We start from the raw sequence: 26,430 nt of genomic DNA on the forward strand, positions 1-26,430 counted from the left end.
GCAACAAGAGGGGCCACGATGGTGAGAGGCCCGCGCACCACGATGAAGAGTGGCCCCCGCTTGCCGCAACTAGAGAAAGCCCTCGCACAGAAACGAAGACCCAACACAGCCATAAATAAATAAATCAATAAATTTATTTAAAAAAAAAATATTGTACCAATCTTAACCGCTTAGTTTGGATAAATGTACCATAGGTATGTCAATAGTGAGGGAAGCTGGGAGAAGGGCATATGGGAACTACTGTTACGATGGTCTAATTGCTTGTGTCTTCCCCAAATTCATATGTTGAAATTCTAATGCCCAATATGATGGTATTAGGGAGTCAGGCCTTTGGGAGGTACTTAGTCATGAGGGCGGAGCTCCCATGAATGAGATTAAGAGGTCCTTGTTCAAGAGGCTGCAGAGAGCTAACTGGCCCTTTCTACCAGGTGAGGACACAGCGATAAGTCTGTAGTCGGCAACTCTAAAAAGGATCCTCACCAAAACCCAACCATGCTGGCACCCTGATCTGGGACTTCCAGCCTCCAGAACTGTGAGGAATAAATTTCTGTTGTTCACCCAGTCAGTGGTATTCTGTTATAGCAACCCAAACAGACTAAGACTACTATCTTTGTAAATTTTCTGTAAATCTAAAATTATTCCCCTATAAATATTTTATTAAAAAGCAGAGCTGGGAGGGGAAGGGAGTAAAAAGGAAAAGCCAGAAACGGTACTTGACTTCTTTCAACTCAAGTTCAGGATCCTTTCCACATTCTTCTGCAGTTGCTATTGATAAGGATGTGAAGAAATTGAAACCCTTGTGCATTGGTATTGAGAATGTAAAATGGTGCAGCCACTATGGTAAACAGTTTGGTGGTCCCCCAAAAAGCAAAACAGAATTACCATATGATCCAGCAATTTTACTTGACGGTATAAACCCAAAGGAATTTAAAGCAGGAACTCGAACAGATACTTGTACACCAATGTTCAGAGCAGTGTTATCCACGATGGTCAAAAGGTGGAAACAAGCCAAGTGTCCATCAGTGGATGAATGGATAAACAAAATGTGATGCACACATGCAACGGAATAATATTCAGCCTTAAAAAGTATGGAATTCTGACACATGCTACAACAGAGATAAACCTCGAAAACATTATGCTAAGTGAAATAAGCCAGATGCAAAAGGACAAATAATATATGATGGCACTTAAATGAGATACCTAGAGTAGTCAAATTCATAGAGACAGAAAGTAGAATATGGTTACCAGAGGCTAGGGGGAGGGGCAAGTTATTGCTTAATGGGGTACAGAATTTCAGTTTGGGATGATGAAAAAGCTCTGGAAATAGAGAGTGGTGACGGTTGGACAACCTTGTGAACATACTCATGCTGCTGAACTGTATACTAAAAGATGGTTAAAATGATTAATTTTATGCTATGTGTATTTTACCACAATAAGAAGCATTGTTTTTTAAAATCACAAACTGCTCCTTTCTTATCCTTGAAAATAGGCCCTGAGTGAGGGTTGGGTGAAAGTGAGGCCCAGATAGAGAAACTGGTTTCCTCTTGGGGGAGATGAATCCTATCCTTCAGGGGCCTGGCTCCCTCCTCCAACCAGGCCCCAACATATCTTCCCTCAGGAAGTCACTCGGAAAGGGAGAGCAGAGAAATTGTCCCACTTTACATTTAAAACCACTTTGGGGCAAGTGGCCCACCCACCAGCCAGGGAGCCCACATGAGCAGAGTGAGGAGGGGTCTCCTGTCTCTTCCCAGCCCTGGATACCTCTTTCCCAAGCCTTTCTCGTCCTTCTATCAGCTGGGAAAGGCCCTGTTAAGGTACTTTGCAAGAGTATACGTTTTAGCCAGAAAAATAAACCTCTTCAACAATCTTTATTTTTTGAACATCAACTGAACGTAGTGTTTCTAAGTCTGTGTTTCCATTCACCTTTCTATAGCCCTTTGCTATATATCACTTATCACTTTGTTTTCTTGTATACCTGTCTGATGTCAACTCCTAGCTTGGAATCTTCCCGAAAGGCAAAGATTGCATTTTATTTCTGTTTATATTCTCAGGTATTAGTCAGGTAGGCGCTCAAAAAAAAAAAAAAAGTACTGAATAAATGACAAAAGAAGCAAATGGGTGGTGAGTCAAGCAAATTAAATTGTGTTTAGATCCTCCTGTTCTCTCATTGACATCCTACCTTGGTGTCATTGGTCCAAACAAATGCCTACGGCTTCAGCTGTGTCATCTGAATGTCTCATATGCCATGTTCGTTAACATGATCACTATAAGGCTTTCAACCTGAGACTATGCATAATTCTAGGAAAAGCAGGTCAGGGAGCACTTCTTACACATCCAGGATGCCTACTCCCACTGTGACTCACATGCACAAATCTCCCCTTTTTATAAAGACCCCTCTAAAGGCCTTTGCCTCCCCTACCACTGGCTGCTCTTTTTGATTTTCCTTATCCCACATATGGGGCCTGATGACCTCCTGTGATGTCTGCTTCACTACTTACTCTATAGATGTAAATCATCTGTCCTCAACAAGACTGTCCCTACCTGAAGAAAGCAGCTGGGTTCCTGCTACCCATATTTCCTGTGGGACCTTGGGCAAGCTACGTAACCCTTCTGAGTCTCAGTGTAAGAAACGTGGAGAGTGATGTCCTCCAGGACGCTGGGGAAGGTGCCGATGACACTCCGCAGGTGCTCCTTAAACAATACCCTCCAGAGCAAAGATTATGTCTTAAACTGCTTTATATCCTCCACCGAGCCCAGGAGAAGGTTGAGTACCTATTATGTGTCCATAAATATTTGTTGAATTGAATTTTTCTCCATTACATTTTTGTAATTGAGATATAATTCACATACCATAAAATTCACTATTTGAAAGTATACAATTCAGTGGTTTTTAGTATATGAGGCTATGCAGCAATCACCACTATATAATTCCAGAACATTTTCATCACTCCATCTCCATTACATTTTTTAAAGCTTTATTTGGCTTTTAATGAACAACGTACACTTTGACTACTTCTCAGTCAATATAATTATTCTATTTTATAATCACTAATAGTATTTACTGTATGTCAGACACTGTTCTGCACATTTTATGAAGAATAAACCCTATGTGGGAAGTTTCATATCAGCATCGGCATCATCCCATGTTACTGAATAAGAAACTGAGACATGGAAAGGACAGGAATCTTACTCAAGAACACACAGCTAGAAGCAGCTGAGCTGTAATTTGAACTCAAGATGCCTGAGTCCATGCTCCTCACCACCCCTGCTACCTCTTGACTGGAGCATTAAGATTTAACAACCAATCAACCAGAAATAAGCAAACACATAACCCTTAAGCATTAAGAGCCCATTTTCTTCCTCCTTTATTTATTTATCAGTCACCCTTGGCTGTGATTCTTTTCTAAACGTGAATGAAGAGCCCACCACTGGCCCTGGGCTAGGCTTTGTAAGTGACACAAAAATCAAGAAGCCCTGGTCCTTGCCCTTCAAGAGTGAAGAGCATGGAACAACAGTACAGGTAGAAGGTGATGTACAAACACGGGCATTCAGACATGGGAGAGTGTGGCCGTTGGTGATGGCAGAAATCTGGGACTTACAGTTCCAAAAAGAATCATAAATAATGAAATAGTTCTGGGAAGACGAGAGGGATTGTTTTCTTTCTTTAAGATGAAATTCAGATTTCTTTACATAGGTTGAATTTGGTCATGAATTGGGCAAATGTTCTTTCACTTTAAACTCTTTCTATTATTTCATTCGCAGGTGACTAAAAACACATTGCTCTCCGTTTACCTTAATAAAGCTACCTCCCGCATTTAAATTTTCTATACACTGTCATTTATAGGGGCTGTTTTTAGATAACAGTACACACTTTGACAGAAACAATGTCACTGAAAAATAGTATGTAGATTTGATTTGGGGAATTCAAGTGTTTTCTTTAAATGTACAGTACTAGGAAGCTTGCTGTTGGAAAAATTCTGTAAAGAATCTGTTAGTAAACCAAGAAATCCTTTGAAATCATATACACAATTACTTGCTAATTTCCCCCCTAAACTCTGATTACTATAAATATCAGGTGTTCTTATTCAAGACACACCTGAATTTTGGCTACTACGTAATCTACACTTTGTAGCTCTTTGCAAAAGAAATTACACATCCTAAGTTCAAAGGTCTGGACTCAACTAACATCTCTCCTAGACTTTGATCCTCATGAAACCTTGGGCACGTAGAAGTGACTGTTATCTCAGATTTGTTGCCCACATATGAGGTCCTAAAGCATTTTTATAAGCAAAGCTCCCATTACTGGGAAACCCTGGATTATTTAGGGCTCTGAAGAACAGTCCGCCTGGTCTAAGGTATTTGTTTATAAAACATTTTTTTATATATTTTAAAATATTTTTTAATATATTTTTTCCTACTAATCATGTAACAGGAGAAATTCTTTTTAGAAAATAATGCACCATCGATAATAATTTTATTGTATTGTGATAGGAAATTTGGGGTTGGTGGGCTATTTGGGGGGAGGGTAGTTAAGTGGCACAATATATTACACTGTAATTTGAGAAAAAATGGGCAAACCTAGAGAAATACTACTATTTTAGTTAAGTAAGCTGGGCAGCAGCTCCCTCTTGTGCTGAACAGTAAGTACTGCAGCCACTGAATTGAAATGTGAGAAAGCATCCCTTGGTATATACACATAAAACTTGCTTAAACTAAGAGCTTTCCCCAAATGCTCTAAGCCCAAGAAAAACATAGTGTTTAGTAACTCTTTATTTTAACTAGCACATATATCACCAGTAATACTTATTTAATTAATCCTTCAAACATTTATTGAGCACTTACTGGGTACAGGGATCTAGGGACACTCGGGTGATTACACAGTTGCAGCTCCCACATTGCTCACATAGTTTGGTCCATCTAGATGTCACCTTTCTCATAATGCTTTTGCTGGTCCCCTGTCAACTGTGACCTCCGCCTCCTCTGAACTGTTTCCCTTTTCCCCACCACCCCCCTGAGACTGAGTCATCTCATGCCTTTCCCCCACTGTCCTCCCTTTACCACAGTTGGTCATTTTCTTATCACCCTACTGGGTTGTAACCTCTTGGAAGGCAGAGGCCACATCTGATCCACTCCTAGTTTTCCCACAGCCCCTCATTCCATGTTTGTTCAGTTAGGATTCAAATGTATATTTGTTCAATTTAACAACATTAGAAAGCAACAGGGCTAATTAAAAGCAGATTCCGGTGGAGAATGTATTTCAGCGGCTTTGTACACATAACTCTCAAAAATGGAGCAGGTAGCGTTTTGTTGCTGTCAAAATGCATGTTGAATTTCTCATCAATTTCTGTGGTATAATAAGGACACCAGTGGAAGTTTAGATTTATTCTACCCTAGGATCCATGATGTCAGAAAGAGTCTGCTCCGTCACCTGCCTGCCTGTCATGAAAGGACGCTGCAGTGCAGAGGTGTGCCTGTGAGTGCCACGTCGGGTACCGGAATGTGAATGCTTGCTCTGGCCCAGACACCTGGGGCGCCAAGGTTCTAACTCAGTGCTTCCCGGACTTCTGGATTTCAAGTGTAAGCGTAAAATATTTTAAAGAAATTGTTTTCAGGGACTGACATGAGTCTACTAACATCTTATATCGCTAACTATGAACAGTTTTTAAATCATCATTTATTATGACCTTCATTTTATGGGAAAAAAAAGAACTTTTAACACCAAAAATTAGGAAGGGCATAATCTCAGAATAAAGAAGTTTTTTTTTCTGTTGAATACATTTAACTCTAGTTCTGGACCGCACATGTGAATCCAAACATGGGAGAGAGAAAGCGGAGGGCAGATGCGAGGGCACACACCTGACACCCATCTTCCGCCCACGTTTCTCCTAATTGGCTTCATAGTTTCTTTTCATTGGATAATCCTCTCGTTCAGGTTTGCCTTGTTGTGTGTGAGAAGGAGCAAGAAGTCACGTCCCTGGGGAACAGGAGCTAAAGTGGAAACCAGCTGATGCTGAAACCCGAGTGAGGGGATTGTCAAATGAAAAACTCTGAATCCGATAGAGGAGAAAGGCAGGCGGAAGGTGGGAGCCAGGTGATGGCCTTCGGTGCCACCCTCCACTTTCTCTCCAATTTCTTGGTCCCAGTGTGTGGTTTGGTTGGCTGGGTTGTAGGGGAGCATGCGGACGGCCTCGTGTGGGTTATGGGGAGGAAGGGGAAAGAGAGAAGGAACTGACCCCACTTGCTGGGAGCTAACTTCTCTCCTGACCATGAGGTAAACAGCCGAGTAAGAGCCTGCAGCTGTCTTGTGCTCTGCTTTCTAGAAAGGCTTTTCAAATAGCCTCTTCTACTGCGTCATCTCCATACAAACAAGCCGTCTGATCTCAGGAAGGGACCAGTGGTGGAATTCTCTCCCTCCCACTCCAGGACTCAGATTAGAAAGGGGAAAGGCTCTCAGTTGCTCCTCTCACACGCAGAAAAAGGGGATACCTCTGTGTGCGTGTGTTTGTGTGTGTACAGGGGCTTAACCCAGACTGAATGTCTGTGGGCAGTAGTGAGAAAGAAACCTATAGCTTGCATCCCTCGTATCACTCCTTAAATTGCCTTAAATATACCACCCCCTCCCAAAGAGGGGGAGCCCATCAGTGAAGGGCCAAGGGGCTGATGGCCCACCGAGGCAACACCCCAGCCAAGAGGCCGGTCTTCCCAGGGCCCTTCTGCAAAAATGACAGCCTCGGTGCTCACATTAGTCCGGGCTCTGCAGAGTCCAGGGGGAGCCCCGCCACCAACAAGCAGGTGTCCCCCTGAGTCAGACAGGACCACTGCAGAGCCTTGGCGGTGCACACCTCTTCCCAGACCCACTCCTGCCCGCAGCACAGGCCCAGGACTGATTCCTCACGTGCGCCTGCAGCACTCAGTGTGTAGGTGACCATGGTTCATCTCCCTCCTTCTCTTACCGTCTTTTCTCACACCAACAGGAGAGAGAAAGCTCTCAGATCACCTTTGAGGTAAAAAAGAGAGCAAATGAAGAAAAAGCCCTGCTAATCTTCTCCTCTGAACATTCTGGGTAAATAACTTAACATACCGAAAATGTCAGGGTTGAGATAGACAACACCTAAAACTTTACACCAGTAACCAGTAACCATCCTCCTGCCTTCAGGGCATTGGAAGTACAACTCATCGCCTCACTCTGAGCTTTCCAAACTCCTCTTTATCTTTCCCCAAAAGGGCTCATTCTGTCCTTAATCTCTTAAAGCTCCACGTCCTGAAAGGGTCTGAGGTTGTCTCCATTTGTTCCTCAGGAGATCTTAGTCATCTTCCCTCCAGTTTCCCTGGACCTTCCATCACCTTCCACCATTCCCCTCACCCTCATTTGGTTTCTCTTCCCCCTTCTCCTAAAGCCAGCTCCAAAATAACCCGTGACTACTGGGAGAAAAGAACCAATGCAACAGTTTGTTTCTAAGAGGCAATCCCTCTTCATGGCATTGGCTGTAACAGAGTTTTACTTTTATAACTTAAGTCCCTGTGACCTGAGGCTCTTAAACAAGAGTTGCCAGATAAGGTACAGTATTAACCAGTTAAATTTGAATTTCAGATAAACAACAACTAATTTTTTATTACAAGTACGTTCCAGGCAATATTTCAGACCCTGTGTTATGATGTGATTTCTTTCATGTCATGATTCCTACTCATCTGGTGTGAAACTCATAGGATTTAAGCTGTGTTAAGTAATTCAAGATGGAATTGCAGTGGCCAACACGAACTTCCAAATTAGTTGTTTTGGAACATCCGGTATAGGACTGTGGTGTCTCCGTGTGATAAATTAAGTGTTACTTTAGATAAGGAAATTGTTTGGTAATGTCCTCGGAAAAACTTCACTGGAACAGGAGGAGCAACTGATAGAGACAAGACCCCCTGGGGCGCAGCCTTATTCGCTTCTGGCAGACTCCTTAACATGGGACCACTGAGTCCAGGGACTTGAAGGCTCTTCACTGGAGAACCCAGCTCCACACTGCTGAGAGCTGATCCAGGGACACCGGAGGCCCTGTCAGAGCAGAGGGTGACTTTCTATTCACGCTTGTCGCAAGACCTGTTGCTGGACCAGAGACCACTGCCTGTGTTAGACGCCTCCTTCCCAAACTTCTCCTGGGAGTGATTTATTATCCACCCTCTCTTCCTCCCTACTTTGACTAACCTGTGTTTCATGCTAATTGTGTGCAATAATCCCAGTGATTCATGAATTGAATCTTGGCTACATTTGCTTTATCTCTAACCCCGTAATTCTCACCTTACTGCTGGGCCCTGTGACACAACCTTTCTTTGCTAATCTGGCAATCCTGTCTTAAGTAGATGTAACGATAGAAGTGACCTACCACTCACTGAGCACCTAGCATGTGCCCTTTAATTAAGGAGACCACATGCGCCACTTTGACAGGGACAGTGCCGCTAGGCGGGCTCCTGTGGAATTACTAATAACGCCCCATTCACGCTCTCAAGTGTTTCACTTTGGATCCTTATAAAGTATGCTCCATTTTCATTCCCATGACAATGCTACACAAGGACGTTTTATTACCTTCATTTTGCAGACAAGTCAATTGATTTTCAGGAGAAAGAAATAATTAGCCTAACGTCATGCAGGAAGCGAGGAAGTAGCAGTGCCAGGATTCTGGCCCAGCCTGCCTGCCCACTCAAGGCCCTTCTCTGGGCAGACGCTGCCCCTATTGGGAGGGAGGCCGTGGAGCTGGTGAAGAAGTCCCAACTTCCACAGGGCTTACTCCCTTAGTCCCTTCTGGACTTGGAATCAAAACTGTGCCCACCTACAGAAGATCTAAATAGACGTTTCTCCAAAGAAGACATACAGGTGGCCAACAGGCACATGAAAAGGTGCTCAACATTGCTAATTATTAGAGAAATGCAAATCAAAACCACAATGAGGCATCACTTCACACTAGTCAGAATGGCCATCATCAAAAAGACCACAAATAATAAATGCTGGAGAGGGTGTGGAGAAAAGGGAACCCTCCTACACTGTTGGTGGGAATGTAAATTGATACAGCCACTATGGAGAACAGTATGAAGGTTCTTTAAACTAAAAATAGAGCTACCATATTACCCAGCAATCCCACTCCTCAGCATATATTAGAAAAAAACTCTAATTTGGAAAGATACATGCACCCCAATGTTCATAGCAGCATTATTTACAATAACCAAGACACGGAAGCAACCTAAGTGTCCATCGACAGATGAATGGATAAAGAAGATGTGGTATGTGTATATATATATATATATATATATATATATATATATATATATATGAAACCCCTTTTACAATCTCAGACAGGGTCTATGGGTCAACTTTCTTCGTAGCCACAGGCTTCCATGGATTACATGTAATTATTGGATCCACCTTTCTTATTGTTTCCTACGCCAACTAAAATTCCACTTCATATCCAACCACTTCGGCTTCGAAGATGCTGCTTGATACTGACATTTTGTAGATGTTGTATGACTATTTCTTTATGTATCTATTTATCTATGAGGCTCATAGTTCTTTTAGTATTAATTAGTACAACTGACTTCCAATCAGTTCGTTTCGGTACACCCCGAAAAAGAACAATAAACCTAATATTGACCCTATTAACAAACACAATACTAGCCTCACTACTCGTACTTATTGCCTTCTGACTTCCTCAACTAAACATCTACGCAGAAAAAACAAGCCCCTACGAATGTGGGTTTGACCCTATAGGATCCGCCCGCCTACCCTTTTCTATAAAATTCTTCCTAGTAGCAATCACCTTCCTTCTCTTCGACCTAGAAATTGCCCTCCTACTACCCCTCCCCTGAGCAACCCAAACAAACAACCTAGAAACAATACTTATCGTAGCCCTGTTTATAATTTCACTACTAGCAACCAGCCTGGCCTATGAGTGAACTCAAAAGGGCTTGAAGTGGACTGAACATGGTATTTAGTTTAAAATAAAACAAGTGATTTCGACTCATTAGATTGTGATTAAACTCATAACTACCAAGTGTCTCTAGTACATATAAACATTATAATAACCTTCACCATATCCCTTATAGGTTTACTAATATACCGATCCCATCTAATATCCTCACTACTTTGCTTACAAGGTATAATATTATCATTGTTTATCCTAGCAGCCCTAACAATCTTAAACTCACACTTCACCTTAGCCAGCATAATACCAATCATCCTACTGGTATTCGCAGCTTGCGAAGCAGCTCTTGGATTAGCCTTATTAGTAATAATATCGAATACATATGGGACTGATTATGTACAAAACCTCAACCTTCTCCAATGCTAAAATTTATCATCCCCACAATCATACTAATACCCTTGACCTGACTATCAAAAAACAACATGATCTGAATCAACTCCACAACCCACAGCCTATTAATTAGCTTCACAAGCCTACTTCTTCTTAATCAGTTCAACAATAGCCTCAACTACTCATTAACATTCTTCTCGACTCCCTTTCCACACCGCTACTGATCCTAACAGTATGACTCCTCCCCCTAATATTAATGGCTAGCCAATCCCACCTACTCAAAGAACCACTAATCCGAAAAAAAACTTTACCTCACAATACTAATCATGTTACAAACACTTCTAACCATAACATTTACTGCCACAGAACTAATCCTATTTTACATTATATTTGAAGCCACACTAATCCCCACCCTTATTATCATTACCCGCTGAGGTAACCAAACAGAACGACTTAATGCAGGACTCTACTTTCTATTCTATACACTAACTGGATCACTTCCATTATTAGTGGCATTAACATATTTACAAAACATTATAGACTCCTTAAATTTCCTATTACTCCAATATTAAACCCAACCACTACCCACCTCCTGGTCCAATGTCTTTCTGTGATTAGCCTGCATGATAGCATTTATAGTAAAAATGACCCTCTACAGCCTCCACCTTTGACTACCCAAAGCACACGTAGAAGCCCCTATCGCAGGCTCCATAGTCCTTGCAGCCATACTACTAAAGCTCGGGGGTTACGGCATGCTGCGAATCACATCAATATTTAACCCTCTAACAAAATATATAGCATACTCTTTCCTTATGCTTTCCTTATGAGGAATAATCATAACTAGCTCTATCTGCCTACGTCAAACAGACCTAAAATCACTCATCGCCTACTCCTCAGTCAGCCACATAGCACTCATTATCGCAGCTATCCTTATTCAGACCCCTTGAAGTTATATAGGGGCTACCACCCTAATAATTGCTCTTGGCCTCACATCATCTATGTTATTTTGCCTAGCAAGCTCAAATTACGAGCGAATTCATAGTCGAATCATAATCTTGGCCAGAGGCCTACAAATTCTTCTCCCACTAATAGCCACTTGATGACTACTAGCAAGCCTAACAAACCTCGCCCTACCCCCTACCATTAACCTAATCGGAGAATTGTTCGTAGTCATGTCAACTTTCTCATGATCAAATCTCACTATTATCCTAATAGGAACCAATATTGTAATTACAACCCTGTACTCCATGTATATACTAATCATAACACAACGCGGCAAACATACACACCGTGTCAACAACATTATACCCTCCTTCACACGAGAACATGCTCTTATAACCCTACATATCTTTCCACTTCTACTCCTATCACTAAACCCCAAGATCATCTTGGTCCCCTGTACTGTAGATATAGTTTAAAAAAAACACTAGATTGTGAATCTAGCAACAGAAGACTAAGACTTCTTATTTACCAAAAAAGTATTGCAAGAACTGCTAATTCATGTCCCCATACCTAATAGTATGGCTTTTTCAAACTTTTAAAGGATAGTAGTTCTCTATTGGTCTTAGGAGCCAAAGAATTGGTGCAACTCCAAATAAAAGTAATAAACCTATTCTCTTCTTTTGCCCTAATTACATTACTAATACTAATTATTCCAATCATGATAACTAGCACAAACTTCTACAAAATTAACAAATACCCGTCATATGTAAAAAATACTGTCTCCTGTGCTTTCATTACTAGTCTAATCCCAACAATAATATTCCTTCACACAGGCCAAGAAATATTCATCTCAAACTGACACTGAATTACCATCCAAACCCTCAAACTAATACTTAGCTTCAAAATAGACTATTTCTCAATCATATTCATACCAGTAGCATTGTTCATCACATGATCCATTACAGAATTCTCAATATGATAACATACACTCCGACCCTTGTATCAACCAATTCTTCAAATATTTACTCCTCTTCCTTATCACTATACTAATCTTTGTTACAGCCAACAACCTCTTCCAACTTTTTATTGGATGAGGAGTAGGAATCATATCTTTCCTGCTTATCGGATGACAGCACGGGCGAGCAGACGCAAACACAGCTGCTCTTCAAGCAATTTTATATAACCGCATGGGAGATGTTGGATTCATCATATCAATGGCATGATTTTTATCTAACACAAATGCATGAGACCTACAACAAATTTTCATGCTCAGCCAAAACTCTTTAAACTTACCCCTCACAGGACTCGTACTAGCTGCAGCTGGAAAATCAGCCCAATTTGGACTTCACCCCTCACTCCCTTCAGCAATAGAAGGTCCTACCCCAGTCTCGGCCCTACTCCACTCAGGCACAATGGTTGTAGCAGGAGTTTTCCTACTTATCCGATTTTACCCTTTAATAGAAAACTACAAACTCATTCAAACAATAATGCTCTGCCTAGGACCCCTTACCACCCTTTTTACAGCTATCTGCGCCCTCACCCAAAACGATATTAAAAAAATGATTGCCTTCTCTACCTCCAGCCAACTAGGTTTAATTATAGTAACGATTGGCCTCAACCAACCTCATCTAGCATTTTTACACATTTGCACACACGCTTTCTTTGAAGCCATATTGTTCCTATGCTCTGGGTCTATCATTCACAACCTAGACAGCGAGCAGCACATTCGAAAAGTAGGAGGGTTATTCAAGACCTTACCCTTCCCTGCAACAGCCCTTATCATTGGATGCCTAGCACTAACAGGAATACCTTTTCTCACCGGATTTTACTCTAAAGACCTAATTATCGAAACTGCCGCTACGTCTTGTACCAACTCCTGAGCCCTCTTAATAACTCTAACCGTTACCTCCCTCACGGCCATCTATAGCACTCGCATTATCTTCTTTGCACTACTAGGACAGCCCCGCTTCTCTCCTTCAGAGACAACCCCCTCTTAATCAACTCCATCAAGAGCCTATTTATCGGAAGTATTTTTGCTGGCTTCCTCATCTCCAACACCATTCCTCCAACAACCATCCCCCTAATAACCATACCCCTACATTTAAAATTGACAGCCCTTGTAGTAACAACCTTGGGCTTTGTACTAGCATTCAAAATCAACCTTAACACACAAAACTTAAAATATATATACCCGTCAGACTCCTCCAAGTTCTCCACTCTCTTAGGATACTTCCCCACCATCATACACCACCTACCTCCCCATCTAAATCTATTAATAAGCCAAAAATTAGCAACCTCCTTACTAAACTTAATCTGACTAGAAACCATCCTACCAAAGACTACAGCTTTCATTCAACTAAAATCTTCCACATTAGTCTCAAATCAAAAAGGCCTTATCAAGCTCTACTTTTTATCATTCCTCATTACTATCACCCTCAGCATACTCCTATTTAATTACCCCGAGTAATCTCCATAATAACCACAACACCAATAAATAATGACCAACCCGTAACAATCACCAACCAAGTATCATAACTATATAATGCTGCAATTCCCATAGCCTCTTCACTGAAAAACCCAGAATCACCAGTAACATAAATAACTCAATCTCCCAGCCCATTAAACTCAAACACAATCTCCACATCCTCATCCTTCAAAATATAAAGTACCATTAAAAACTCTACTACCAACCCTAAAAGAAATGCTCCCAGTACAACCTTATTAGAAACCCAAACCTCAGGGCACTGTTCGGTGGCCATAGCCATTGTATAACCAAACACAAACCAATATTCCCCCTAAATAAATCAGAAACACCATTAAACCTAGAAATGAACTGCCAAAATTTAACACAATCCCACACCCAACACTACCACCCACAATCAACCCTAGACCGACATAAATAGGAGAAGGTTTTGAAGAAACCCCACAAAACTAATCACAAAAATAATGCTTAAAATAAATACAATATGTCATCATTATTCTCACATGGACTTCAACCATGACCAATGACATGAAAAATCATTGTTGCCATTCAACTACAAGAACACCAATGACCAACACCTGAAAAACCCACCTGCTCATAAAAATTCTCAACAACACATTCATTGACCTCCCCACCCCATCAAATATCTCCTCATGATGAAACTTTGGCTCCTTACTAGGCATCTGCCTAATCCTACAAGTCCTGACAGGCCTATTCTTGGCAATACACTACACACCAGACACAACAACTGCCTTCTCATCAGTAACACATATTTGCCGAGACGTCAACTACAGCTGAATCATCCTGTACATACACGCAAATGGAGCTTCCGTGTTTTTTATTTGCTTTTATGCCCACGTAGGATGCGGCCTATATATGGATCCTACGCCTTTCAGGAAACATGAAACATTGGAATTATCCTGCTACTTATAGTCATAGCCACCGCATTCATAGGCTACGTCTTACCCTGAGGACAAACATCATTCTGAGGCGCAACTGTTATCACAAACCTACTTTCAGCAATCCCATATATTGGCACCACCCTTGTCGAATGAATCTGAGGTGGTTTTTCCGTAGATAAAAGGCAGATTCTCTGCCTTCTACTTCATTCTCCCGTTCATCATCACAGCACTAGCGGCCGTTCACCTATTATTCCTCTATGAAACAGGATCCAACAACCCCACAGGAATTCCATCCGATCCAGACAAAATCCCATTCCACCCCTATTATACAATTAAATATATACATTTACAAAATACATTTTGGGCACTTTACTATTAATCTTAGCCTCACTAATACTAGCGCTATTCTCACCCGACCTGTTAGGAGATCCCGACAACTACACCCCTGCAAACCCACTCAGCATGCCACCACGCATCAAACCAGAATGATACTTTCTATTCGCATATGCAATTCTACGATCAATCCCCAACAAACTAGGAGGGGTCTTAGCCCTGCTGCTCTCAATCCTAATCCTGGCATTCATTCCAATACTCCATACATCTAAACAACGAAGCATAATATTTCAGCCCTTCAGTCAATTCTCGTTCTGAGTATTAGTGGCAGACTTACTGACACTAACATGAATCGGAGGACAGCCTGTGGAGTACCCATATATGGCTGTTGGACAGCTTGCATCTATCCTATACTTTCTTTTAATTCTAGTATTAATACCAATAATTAGTCTCATTGAAAACAAGCTCCTGAAATGAAGAGTCTTTGTAGTATAACGCACTACCCCAGTCCTGTAAACCGGAAAATGGAGAACAGCACATCTCCCCAAGACTCAAGGAAGAAGTACTACGCTTCACCGCCAGCACCCAAGGCTGAAATTCTATATAAACTATTCCCTGAAAAAAGATATAAGACATTCACAAAACTACAGTGCTATGTCAGTACTAAAAATAATTCATTTTACTACATACATGCTATGTACACCATGCATGTCTGTATATATACATACACACACACACACACACACACACACACACACACACACACACAAAATGGAATATTATTCAGCCATAAAAAAGAATGAAATAATGTCATTTGCAGCAACCCTGATGGACCTAAAGATTATCATGCTAAGTGAAGTCAGAAAGAGAAAGACAAATATCATATGATATCGCTTATATGTGAAATCTAAAAAAAATGATACAGATGAACTTATTTACAAAACAGAAATAGACTCACAGACATAGAAAACAAACATGTATTACCAAAGGGGAAAAAGGGGGGAGGGATAAATTAGGAGTTAGGGATTAACAGATACACACTACTATATGTAAAATGGATAAACAACAAGGATTTACTGTATAGCACAGGAAACTATTTTCAATATCTTGTAAAAACCTATAATGGAAAAGAATCTGAAAAAGAATAGATATACATGTATGTATAACTGAATCATTTTGCTGTACACCAGAAACTAACACAATATTGTAAATCAACTATACTTCAATATAATAAAAAACAAAAACAGACAAAAAAAACCTGTTCTCACGTTCATTGTGCAAGATTCTTCTCCAAGCAATGCGATCCCCACTGCCAATTTAACTGAAGTAGGTGAAAAGCTCTCCACTCACTTCAGAGAAGCCCACTGGAGTTTCAGGTTCATACCTTAAAAGGACACACTTCTTGTGGTGACACCAGAGTCACTGAGAGGAACTGTGAAAACAAGGTGTTAGAGACAACGATGAGATGGGATGACATACTGGCCTTTCCTTCAATCCTAACAGCGCAGGTTGGCAGGCCCAGAACAGACAGAGACGGGGATGAGTCTCCCGTCTGGTCATCATGTTTATACCTTCAGGATTCTTCTATTCTTTATCCACACAGTACACCTAGCACATACACTCATTATGTGGAGGCAAAACGCTAGACGCTCCCCAAACTTGCCGCTGAGCCCCACCCTCACGGGCTTAGGGGCTAGGGGGGAATCCAGGTGAGTCGCCTGGGGAGGGGTCAGGCTGGTTTACTCACCTGGCCCAGCCTGCCCTCTCTCTCTCCTTTGCCTGGAAGGGTTTGGGTCCTGTCGTCCCTGGTACCCAGGGAGTTTCTGCACCCGTTGGTTGGGCAGCAAGAGGCACAGCGCTCCAGTGGGTCAGGGACACGCTTGAGCCTGCAGCGTGGACTCCAATCAGTACGTGTCCATCGATAAAACCGAGCGCGAGCCTCGGCCCGGCCTTTGCTGCACATCTCCCTCAACGCTCCAGCATCCCCGAGAGCTAGGCACAGTCACCGGCCCAATTTTAACAGAGGGAACACTGAGACTTGGAACAGACAGGTGGCTGTCCAGGTCACACAGGCAGACCTTTCTCCAGGTTGGGGAGCCAGGACGTGAACCCGACCGTCTGGTTCCTGCTGAATCATAGCCCCAGGTGCAAGGCTCTTGCGGTTGGGGGCAGGGCTGGAAAACCGAGCAGCAAAGCCTCCTGGGCAGGGGCGGGGGTGGGGTGGGGCTGGCGAGCAGAGCAGCAAATCCTGAAGGGCGCTTAGCACGTGCAGACGCCACCCTAGATACTTGGCACAGATTACGTCATTTAACCACCACCTCGGCCCTGTGAGCCAGGGTTTTGTAGATGACAAAAGAAGCACGGGGAGATTAAGGAACCTGCCCAAAGTGACCTAGAGAGTTAAGTGGTAGATATGTCAGTGCTTCTACGTTCTTGCTTCCTGAACTTTAACTTGAATATGAATCACCTGGGGACCTTGTTAAACTCACTAGGGCTGGTGCTGTGGCCCCAAACTCTGCATTGCTAACAAGCTCCCCCCCACCCCATGCTGCTGCTGCTGACGCACGGGTCAGTTTTACGCTGTCTCGCCTTTTGGTAGCTCAGCTGCCTTTTTATCATCAATTAAACTTGTCCAAATGGCTCAGGGTGTTAGCAATAACTTCAGCTAATTTTTATTGAGTGCTTACTCTATATCAGGCCCTGTATTAAGAGCTTTCTGTGGATTATCTCATTGATCAAAGGAAGTAGTGTCCCATTTGACACATGAGGAAACCGAGGTGCACAGTTTAAAGAACTTGCCCAAGGTCACAAAGCCAGTGAGTGGCAGTGCTGGCCGCATTTGTTCTTGCAGCGCACCTGGGAAGCAGGGAAAGAGGAGTATTGCTAGCTCATTCTATATATGGAGAGATTGTTCAATATCTTAAAGCAGGGCCTGGGATCCATCTGGTTCTCATAATACAAAATCCAATGCCTTTTCCCTCTCCCCCTCCCTAACCATGAACAAACAATTCCAGTAAGAGATTTCTTCCTTCAGACAGATCTGAAGGAGTCCTAAACCAAACCATTATCATCCCCCTGGGACTTGAACGAACTTTCCTTGCTCAGCTGTCTCCATTTTCTTAAAAAAATCCATTATGCTGGTTAGAATCCCTGGAGGCCTGCAGCATCTTGGGGAAGTAATCAAAAGCCTCCAGAACTCCTGGAAAGTCCCTTCTCTTGCAGACAAGGGTGCATTTTCCCAGAGTTACTTATTACCAGGTTTAATTGGCAGCACTGGTGCCAGGTAAGTCAGGCCCAAGACCTGATGTAAACTTTCAGTGACTTTATGCAAAAATCCACAGGACGTGGTTGTTTTCCCTCCAGCCCCTCAGTCCTCAGCTCCTCTCCCCTCTGCTTTCAGGTACTGTGCCCCTCCCTCCCTTCTTTATTACACACTCTCTTCTCCAACTTGCTTTCCAGAAAGGAGACTGGTGACTCCTTTCTAAACTGCATTCTAAACTGATGACTGATAATGTTTAAACAATTGTATCGGGACTTCCCTGGTGGCACAGTGGTTATGAATCCGCCTGCCAATGCAGGGGACACGGGTTCGATCCCTGGTCTGGGAAGATCCCACATGCCTTGGAGCAACTAAGCCCATGCACCACAACTACTGAGCGTGCGCTCTAGAGCCTGCGAGCCACAACTACTGAGCCCATGTGCTGCAGCTACTGAAGCCTGCGTGCCTAGAGCCCGTGCTCCGCAACAAGAGAAGCCACCGCAATGAGAAGCCCATGCACCGCAATGAAGAGTAGCCCCCGCTCACCGCAACTAGAGAAAGCCCACACGCAGCAACGAAGACCCAACGCAGCCAAAGAATAAATTAAAAAAAAAAAATTGTATCAATTATTCCAAGTGCTGGGAATGGGAATGGAGGACTCAGAGATTCAAACGATTCCTGCACTTGGGAAGTTTACAGTTTAGTAAGGGTAACAGATACAGATACAGTAGGAAGAGATAACTTTTCAGATGTAGACATCTCAAGGGCACTATGGGAGCCCAGAGACCTTATCAAAGGAGATGCTATCACAGGTGAATTCTGAAGACTGGGCCAGAGGCAGCCAGTGGAAAGGCATTCCAAGCAGAAGGAACAGCATGAGCCAAAGCACAGAGGCATGAAACAGCTCAGATGTGTGGGAGCAATGCCGTACTTTGAGGCATAAAACGTAAAGCAAGGAGTGGCCAAGGACAAGACTGGAAAGTAAAATAGAAGGAACGTCAAGGGGCTTGGACTTGCTTCTGTAGGCACTGGTTCTCAAATTGCGCCTCAGGGTTCATTTTGGAAACCAAGCATGGACAGACGTCTGAGCTCCCACCCTGCAGCTCCCCTGCCCTTCCACCAGGGCAGCTCGGCCTTGGCTGGCTTTATATGTTTGGTGTTGTGCATAAAGAAAGAGTTCTGCTGTCAGAAGACGTGTGCAACCACTGCTGTACCTGACGGGGCACCGTCTCAGAGGAACTCGGGGCTTCAGGGATTGGGGAGAGGCTGAATTTGGGGTTTCCTCTAGTTGGCAGATGGCCAAGGAGCTCTTTCTCTCTACAGGCCAGGAAGTGGCCGTTTCATTTCCTAATTCGATTCTGTGATGAGTAAGGAAGTGGGAGCTGCTTCCTTCTTCCCAGCTGAAGGGAAAGCCGAGCTGGCTAGCCCAGCCTGCCCCACTGACCCCTCAGCCCTCACTGGCTCCAGCGGCCACACTGGCCGCATCAGCCCCTCCAAGTCCAATCTCTCGAGTCCAGCCCGCAGGGGCTGATCACTCCAGTGACTCTTGATACCAAGTTATGACTACGGGTTTGACAGGCCCCACCGTGCTGCCAGAACTGGACTTGCCGATGGAATCTATCCATTTGAAAGTTTTGCTGGGCCTCCCCATGACCACCGTGACTGACCTCATTGATGAATAGCCCACGTAAGCCAGTCTTATCTTCCCCTCCTGCCAGAGGACCTGGCTCTTCCAGCGCTCCACACCAGCCTCCCTGGCCTGCCTGTCACTTGGTCAAGTCATGAAATTCTGGTTCTTTGATGTTCTCCACATAAACCAAGCCCCTCAGCCCCTAATCCTGACTGCTGCTCTGCGGGACACCCCCCCTGCAGGCTGCCTGGCTGGTACCACCGCGGCCCCAGGAAGGCAGCTTCGGTAGTTCATCCTCCAGCACCATCTTCCAAGAGTGCTTACCAAGCCACCGCCAGACACTCACTGAGCCAGGTGAAGCTGACCTTCTCCGTGGGAAAGCGTTAGTCCAGAGACCAACAAACATTTTGAATGTGCATAGTATCAACAAAAATGTTTGAGGGTGCAACTCCCCGCCATAGACTGATGATGACTTACAGATTATAATCAGGTGTTACTGTGATACTCCATTGTGTACATTATTAAACATACACAAAAGTATAAATTAAAGTGAATGAGTTAGAGGTAAACAGTATTTTTAAGTGTTTTATTTATTAATGGTACAAAATTTTTGCTCTCACTTTAAAAATGCAACAAAAATATTCTTTCTAAGAGGACTATAATTGAATATGTTTCATTTTTTAAAAATTAATAGACTATTTTGAGGGGTAGTTTTAGATTTACAGAAAAATTGAGCAGAAAATACAAAGAGTTCCCATATACCCACTCAGAACCCTCCTCTCCCCAGTTTCCCAGATTAATAACAGCTCATATTAGTGTGGTACATATGTTATAAAACAATGAGCCAATATATATATTTTTTAACTTTTTTAAAAAATTAATTAATTTATTTATTTATGGCTGTGTTGTGTCTTCGTTTCTGTGCGAGGGCTTTCTCTAGTTGTGGCGAGTGGGGACTACTCCTCATCGCAGCGCGCGGGCCTCTCACTATCGCGGCCTCTCTTGTTGCGGAGCACAGGCTCCAGATGCACAGGCTCAGTAATTGTAGCTCTCGGGCCCAGTTGCTCCGCGGCATGTGGGATCTTCCCAGACCAGGGTTTGAACTCGTGTCCCCTGCATTGACATGCGGATTCTTAACCACTGCGCCACCAGGGAAGCCCTAATTGTTTTTTTTTTAACATCTTTATTGGAGTATAATTGCTTTACAATGGTGTGTTAGTTTCTGCTTTATAACAAAGTGAATCAGTTATACATATACATATGTTCCCATATCTCTTCCCTCTTGCATCTCCCTCCCTCCTACCCTCCCTATCCCACCCCTCTAGGTGGTCACAAAGCACCGAGCTGATCTCCCTGTGCTATGCGGTTGCTTCCCACTAGCTATATCTATTTTACATTTGGTAGTGTATATATGTCCATGCCACTCTCTCACTTTGTCACATCTTACCCTTCCCCCTCCCCATATCCTCAGTTCCATTCTCTAGTAGGTCTGTGTCTTTATTCCCGTCTTGCCACTAGGTTCTTCATGACCTTTTTTTTTTCCCCTTAGATTCCATATATATGTGTTAGCATACTGTATTTGTTTTTCTCTTTCTGACTTACTTCACTCTGTATGACAGACTCTAACTCCATCCACCTCACTACAATGAGCCAATATTGATATATATTATTATTAACTAAAGTCTGTAGTTGGCATTAGAGTTCACTCTTTGTGTTGTACATTTTATGGGCTTTGATGAATGCATAACGACACGACCCACCGTGACAGTATCATACAGAGTCATTTCATTGCCCTAAAAGTTCCCTGTGCTCCGCCTATTCATCCCTCTTCCCTGCCCCCAGCCCCTGGCAACCATAGATCTTCTTAGTGCTCCATTATTTTTTACAACCTCGGTTTAACCCTTTGTGATAAGATTGGATTTGGAGGTCCCATTCCAAGTACACTACTTGCTTTTGAACCATGCGGTTGGCGTAGCAGAAGCGGCCTCCCAGCGGTTACCTGCTGCCGACGAGGGAGAGCAGAACTGGGTGCACTTAGGAAATCACGGTAATTTTTTCAGTCCCGCTCACCTGTTATGTAAAGGTCTCTATTGAAATCAGCTGGTAAATTCCTCCGTTCCCTGCAGTCAATAATTTATTCTTGAACGGTTATTAGAATCTGATGCATTTTACAAGTTTAACAAAGGGCTCAGCTGTCTGCCTCTCTTCTAAAATACGTTGATAGGAAGATTTTTAAGCAGATCTAAAATTCTTCTCCAAGTTTTCAAAGTAAATAGATATAAGGGTTTTTATAGATAATATACTTGATTTTTTTAAAAAACAACACCATAGGATGACAGAAATACTTCTAAATACCTCTTTTCAAAAATACTTTCTAGAGTACAAATTTCTTTTCAAAGGCTGTTTCTCTCACATCATTAAAATGTCACTTTACATTAAAGGGATAGATTAAGAGAACTTATTTTTTTCTAAACTATTAAATAGGTAGCACACTGCTAACTACCATTTATCATCACAGAAAAGAAGAGCAAATTTAGAACACTTGCCTTTTTTGAAAAAAAAGGAGTACACACACTTGAAGTTTTAAAAAGTTTTAGGTTTAGTAACATCTTTAAGTACTTTCACACAGATAATGTCTTCTCAAATTACAGATTTTCAGTCAACCCCATCTCATAAATTCTACTGTTTAATTTTATTATCACTATTTTGATATGTTTTATATTTTTACGTATATTTAACTTTTGTAATTTCTAAAACCTACTGCAGAAGGTTGAGTTCATCACTTGCCTGGGTCCGTGACACATTATCATTCTTCAAAATACCGTTGGGATATTTTAGCAAGTGCCCTCCTCACCTTTTAAAGGGTTGTCTTCCAGATCAATCATATTTTAACAGCATCTTCATAAAGTGTTTTTTTTAAGTGAATATCAATTTGCCACAATAAATAAAGTAAACAAATTCAGCCTTCCCTGCCCCCTTCCGGCATCCTCCACTTCTGCAGGTGTATAGCATGGAATAACCATCCCAGCACGGCTACACTTCCACAGGGATTCCCTGTGAATGCTGAGACTGGGAAGAAAAAGGCCCACTCTGAGTCCTGGGGGTCACCCCACTTCCTGGTTATGCTATTAAGGGTCCACTTCTCCCTGGTCCTCCAGTTGTGCCGCCTCATCTCACTGAAGTTAGGCACCTGGATCCTTGTTACAGGAGGAGGACATTTGGAAAACCTTGTGCCTTTGGAAGCCCCTAAGGTCTTCGCAGGTACCTGCCCTGGCACCTGACCAATGAAGCAAGGCTTAATCATCCATCAGAGTCACCAGAACAAACGCCTTTCATGTCATTAAGTCCATTCCCTACATAAATAAAACCTACAGCCGGGCTTCCCTGGTGGCGCAGTGGTTGAGAATCTGCCTGCCAATGCAGGGGACACGGGTTCGAGCCCTGGTCTGGGAAGATCCCACATGCCGCGGAGCAACTGGGCCCGTGAGCCACAACTACTGAGCCTGTGCGTCTAGAGCCTGTGCTCCGCAACAAGAGAGGCCACGATAGTGAGAGGCCCGCGCACTGCGATGAAGAGTGGCCCCCGCTTGCCGCAACTAGAGGAAGCCCTCGCACAGAAACGAAGACCCAAAACAGCCAAAAAATAAATAAATAAATAAATAATAATTACAAAGGTGCTAATAATTTAAAAAAAAAAAAAAACCTACAGCCCACATGATCTTCCTGAGACACTTACTCGGGACCTGCCTGCCAGTTATGAGTTTCAATCCTTGTACCTTCCTCACTGCTCCTGTAGGCGCACCAGAAACCAGCAATTGGATCAAACTCCTCTGGACTTGTGCTCCCTGCCACCACCCTTTCCTGCCCCCTATGCCGGACACTGAGGATTAACTGCCTTTCAGTTCCTCTTTTATGTGAAGGGACATGATGTCAGGTCCCCGGGAAACATCGGTTAGTGAACAGCTGTGCCTGCCCGTGCTGGCCATTTTCCATTCCTCCCTCCTGCCCTGGGGGGCTGACCTGTGCGGACAGCATGGCGGGTTTCCTTGTCCTCTGGCTCCTGGCTGGGTTCACGTGGTGGTGACACTGGGAGGAGAGAAGCCAGGGTACTTATGCCTCCAGTCTCACCCCAGGGTCACCGCGGTTTGATACCATTCTTCATCCGAAGGTCACAACTCCTGCCAGCAGCCCCCTCCCAGAGCTGAAGCTACCCTCTCACATTCTGTCCCCTTCAGGCCTGGGGGCAGTAATGGCAGCGTCCCTTGTTCCTTTTCCTAAACACCTTTGTAAACAATTCCTTGATTAAGCTTTCCTATATTACCTCATTTGAGAAGATTTCTGTTTCCTGATGGAAACTGCCTGCTCTACTGTCCAAACAGCAGCTGTGGTGTAAATGCCATTCTTTTGTTCTTGATGTGATGCTGGGTCAAATAGGAAAATGGGTGTGAGTAATGAACAAGGATGATGATGGTAACAGCAAGAATAATGAACTTTTCTCGAGTGCTTTGCTGAGAATCAGACACCATGTGTATTCTTTCACACGCATTCACTCATTTGAACCTCGCAACACTTTCATGAGAGTGGTAGGCAGCCTCTAATGACTCCAATGACCCCTGACTGCTAATATTCACACCCTTGTACTACACCTTCACCCCAAGTGTAGGCTGGATTTAGTGACTTGCTTCTAATGGCTAGAATATGGCAGAGCAATGAGATGTCCCTTTCAAGATTACAAAAAGACTGTGGTTTCCATCTTGGGTGCTGCCCGTTGCTCACTTATTCTGAGGGAAAACAGTTGCCATGATGTGGGCTGACCTATGGAGACACCCATGTGGTAACGAACTAATGTCTTTAGCCAACAGCCAGTGAGTGAACTTGAAAGTGAATCCTCCTCCAATCAAGTCTTGAGATGATGGCATCCTTGCAAGAGACCCTAACCCAAAACACCCAGCTAAGCTGCACCCAGATTTCTAACCTATAGAAATTATGAGATAATAAGTGTGTGTTGTTTTAAGTCATTAAGTTTTGAGGTAATTTGTTACACGGCAACTGATAACTAATACAAAGGGATGCCATTTTTATCCTCTCTTTAGAGATACAGAAACTAATGCTTAGCCACCTGCTCCAGCTCATGCAATTAGGAAATCAAAGAGTCAAGACAAAAAACCTGACAGAGAGTCCGTGCGCTTAACCATTACACTTATGGCCTCCTGATGAAACAGTTTATGAAGGGAATTTAATTGTTTATAAGAATTAGCTATTTCCATTCTTCAATGTTGTCATTCAAAGTATAAATTAGTATCACGTTTTGGATAGCAATTTGGCAGGATCTATCAAAAGGTGCAAACTCTTCCACTCTGCACCTCCACTTCTAGGATACTAATTTACAGAAGGACACAGGTGTGTCAGCATTTACGAGCATGAATCTTTATTGCGTATTTCTAAAATGCAAATAACTGGAAGCAACATAAATGTCTGCTAATAGGGGATTTGGTTGGATTATGATTCATCATACAGTGAAAGACTACATAGCTATTAAAAAGAATGAAGTAGATTTATATTTAGGGAAATGGAAAGATAAACCTATGTATCTACAGTAGGTAGGATTCTAGGATGGCCCCAAGATTTCTACTCCCTGGTACACACATATTTTCTCCAAGTTGTTCAATCAAGCACTAATATAGAAGCTGCTGTAAAGGGATTTTGTAGATGTACTTAAGGCCCTAAATTAGTTGAGTCTAAGATAGGGAGATTGTGCTCAATGGACCTAATGTAATCAGCTGAGCTTTTAAAAAGGATTGAGCTTTTCCTGGTAAAAGACACTGAAAGCGTGAGAGGGATTCAATGTGAGGGAATTCTCCATTGCTGGCTTTGAAGATGGAGGAAGCTAGAATGCAGGTGGCCTCTAGGAGCTGAGAGCAGCCACTTGGTGACAGCCAGTAAGTAAATGGGTACCCTAGTCCTATTACCATAAGGAACTTACTTCTGCTAATAATGATTTGAATGAGCTTGGAGGTGGATTTTTCCCAAAGCCTGCAGAGAAGTACTCAGCCCTGGCTGAAACCTTGATTTCAGCCTGTGATGCCTTGAACAGAGAACCCAGTCATGCCATGTCCAGACTTCTAACCTACAGAACCATGAAATAATAAATGGATGTTGTTTTAAGCTGCTAAATTTATGGAAGTTTGTTATATAGTAACAGAAAAACAATGCAATAGATTATTTAGTGGGAAAAGAAAGGCAAATTACAGAAGAAAATGTATAGTATGGCCCCATTTATTTGGCTTTTCATAAATATTTGTTGATTTTTTTTTAAAAAATAAGGATATATAGGAAAAAATATGGAGAAGAATATATATCCTACTATTACAGTGGTTATCTCTGGAGAATGGGATCGCAGGAGTCTTTAGCCTTCTATACCTATGCTTATGGAATACCTGAATTATTTAGAATGAGAATATATTTTTAATAAGGAAAGAAGATGATTAATTTGCTATCTTCGACTAAGGTTTAAATTCATCACATTCAGTTCTTACTGTCTTAAGTTTTTTTGGAATAAGGTATGGTACTAAGTACACCCTGATTCTCTGCAG

Source organism: Balaenoptera borealis, assembly GCF_965194805.1.
Source record: "Balaenoptera borealis genome assembly, chromosome: 6".
Taxonomy (NCBI): Eukaryota; Metazoa; Chordata; class Mammalia; order Artiodactyla; family Balaenopteridae; genus Balaenoptera; species Balaenoptera borealis.